Source organism: Octopus bimaculoides, chromosome 23, assembly GCF_001194135.2.
Source record: "Octopus bimaculoides isolate UCB-OBI-ISO-001 chromosome 23, ASM119413v2, whole genome shotgun sequence".
Taxonomy (NCBI): domain Eukaryota; kingdom Metazoa; phylum Mollusca; class Cephalopoda; order Octopoda; family Octopodidae; genus Octopus; species Octopus bimaculoides.
This window is the reverse complement of record NC_069003.1, coordinates 34,375,498-34,378,393: the sequence shown is the minus strand read 5'-3', so window position 1 is coordinate 34,378,393 and position 2,896 is coordinate 34,375,498. Positions and strand designations below refer to the sequence as shown.

The 2,896-nt window shown below is 37.7% G+C and overlaps 1 protein-coding gene across 1 annotated transcript in view; it reads right to left on the bottom strand.

Annotated features, from left to right (window-relative positions):
• Positions 1–1,716, bottom strand: part of LOC106871201 (A-kinase anchor protein 9) — a 53,100-nt gene extending 51,384 nt beyond the window's left edge. Inside the window, exon 1 of the mRNA XM_014917547.2 lies at positions 1,038–1,716. The gene's annotated coding sequence lies outside the window, so the exon portion shown is untranslated. The remainder of the gene's footprint in view (positions 1–1,037) is intronic.
• Between the last annotated feature and the right edge of the window lie 1,180 nt (positions 1,717–2,896).

Here is a 2,896-nt window from a genome sequence, read left to right as displayed (position 1 = left end):
TATATATATATATATATGGGGCTGAGTCAAAATAGGGTGCTTTGACATTCATGCTTTTACTACACGAATCGCTATGTACACACAGACGGTAATAATACCCACCTACCAACACCAACAAGTATAAACACAGATCATTACGGGTATGTAGGACAATCTATTTTAAACGTCCAATAAACAAAATAATAATCGTTTCGTATTTTAAGCAGCAGCAGGTCATAGATTATATCAGAGCGAGAGAAAGCAAAGAATTCTTATGTTATGACACTAATGCCTTTCCATAAGTGCTTTAACGGTACAGGGGGAGATGGAGTGATATGGCTTCGATCACGAATATCGCTATCTTCTTTTATTATACTGACCACAAGTAAAATATCTTCAAGGTATATTAAACTGGCCCCCTGGTACTTTATCAGCCCTGGATAGATAGATAAAATGCTTATTTAACCACAGCAGGATTTGATCTCGGAGAATAGAGGGTCGGACAGAACTAAATAACGCAGGTATTTTGACCGACGCTCTTACGATTCTGCCAATTGATAAGTGATCGATGATATCGATTTCTTAGGTAGGCACAGGGGGCGGGGGCGAATTCAGCGGCACTAAGTCGACACTAACACTGGGGTTGTGTGTTTATTCATATTTTATCGATCCCAGGAGGAGGAAAGATAAAGTCTACCGTGACCAGATTTGAACTCAGGATGTAAAAAGATGTAAACCTGCAAAAAAGGGGGGAAAACCGATCCTGTTGTTATTTAACCACCGGTCAAACATGACCTTGCAAACCATGACCACTGTGTATGTGTATCTAAGACTACATTATCTAAATATACACGCCTCTGATCTTTTTTAAAGTAATGGAGGATGATTTGAGAGCGATTTTGCTGCTATCTAGCCGGCCGAACGACCACAAATATAATGATGGCGATAATTATAATGATGATGAACAATTAAGGTCCCACGGTCACACATTATTTACATGAGACATGGGTTAAGTAAACAAATAACTAAATAAATTATTGCAAAGCAAGACTTCTCACCTTTTTGTGTGTGTGTACCTGTGCGTTTTCCTTAATTGATTGTAATAATATCCTTCAAACGTAACAACAAAACAAAGAACAAACTATAATGATCCAGGTAATAATAACAATAAAAATATATTTGCCGTATGTCCATCAGCATGACAGTGGACAGATGTTTCAGGCCACAACGACACATTGGCAAAACTAACCAGTTTGCTGGTGGTGGTGGTGGCGATGTTCATAGTTACCTTTGTAAAAAACAATCATAACTAATCATTATTATTATTATTATTATTAAAACCGTTTCTTTCTCTCATTTATGTTTTTTACGTATATATACATGTATTGTCTCTTTTTTTTCTTTTGTTTTGTATTGTTGGTGTTAATCATTTAGTAAAACACACGTTGATAAAGTGTGTGGCTTAGTGTTGTTGTTCTTGTTGTTGTGGTGGTGGTTTTTGACTTGCTGATGTGGCGGCCTTTAATAATTAAAGCCTCGAACACTGCCATGTTTGGGACGATGTGGATGTATGTATGTATGCGTATGTATATATATATTGTATCTATGTGCATACGTGTATAAAGTGTTTGTGTTGTGTTGCATCTATGTATGTAAATGTGTGTGTTGTATACCTATGTATGCTGTCACGTGACAATCTAATTCCAGGTAACCTGTCCTCATCCCACCTTCATAGCTTTCTCTTCCACCCGCAACTCTTTTTGCTCCGTCTCCCTCTCTGTATATAATTCTGTCTCTCTCTTTTCCCCTTTCTCTGCCTTACTTTATTCCATTTCACATTCAAGTCTCTTTGGTTCTCCTCCCTCTAAATAGCTCTCTCTCTCTCTCTCTCTTATTAATTCACTCACTCACTCTCTTTCTCTCCCTCTATCACTCTTTCTTGCTCGTCTACTCTCTCTTTTTCACCAACCCGGTTCTGGCATGTCTGCTCGAATTTTACCTATCACAATTCCCCCCCTCTCTCTCTTTTTTTGCTTACTAGCTTTTTACTAGCGAAAAAGAAAAGAGAAACAAAAACAGAGGGAGGGGGAGAAAAGAGGGAGGGAGAGAGAGTTTCGGGAACAAAAAAGAAAACAAAGAGCATATACGAGATGGATGGAAGGGGAGTGTAATAAGGCAGGTAACTGAGAGTAAAAGTGAGAGGTAAAAGAGAATAAGAGAGGGAGGGAGTTCCAACGCTCGTTAATCGACACATTTCTCCTATAAATGTAACCATTATATTTCTCACTCAGTATTGGATTTCTTGTAGTTAGGGGTTGACTATAATTTCGTACCACCTTTGATGGGAATAGGCCCCTAATTAAATGTATTCTATCCAAAAATCATCTATTGATACCGAGTAATGTGCATTTCAGCCAGCCCATCCGTTACCTTGTTTCTTCAGTTAAGTGGGTGAAATACTTACCTGCGTTTTGTGTAGTAGACTTTATCTGAATGTTTCGTTAGGGTTCGTCTCAATAAACCTCGTTTTTATGTCTTTTATTTATATATATATAAATAGATGACGAATCGCTGTGGTTTAGTTAGATGTTAGACCTGTCTTGAGAGAACTGTATGGTCAAAAAACGTTCCGGCAGTGACTAACTCATTCCCACCTCATATTTCAGACGTAGTTGATGCGTCTTACCACTATTTTTTTAAAGACAAATGGATGTTCCCTGGAAGATATTTGGACTGCTGTTTCTAGCATGTGGGGCGACCGCATTAAGGATTTCTTCGTTGGTTTCGGCTTGTGAATAACATTAAGTCAAACGTTTAACAAATGGCCATATGTTACTTACAAAGTACAAAGCAATATATATATATATATATATATATATATATATGTGTGTGTGTGTGTGTGTGTGTGTGTGTGTGT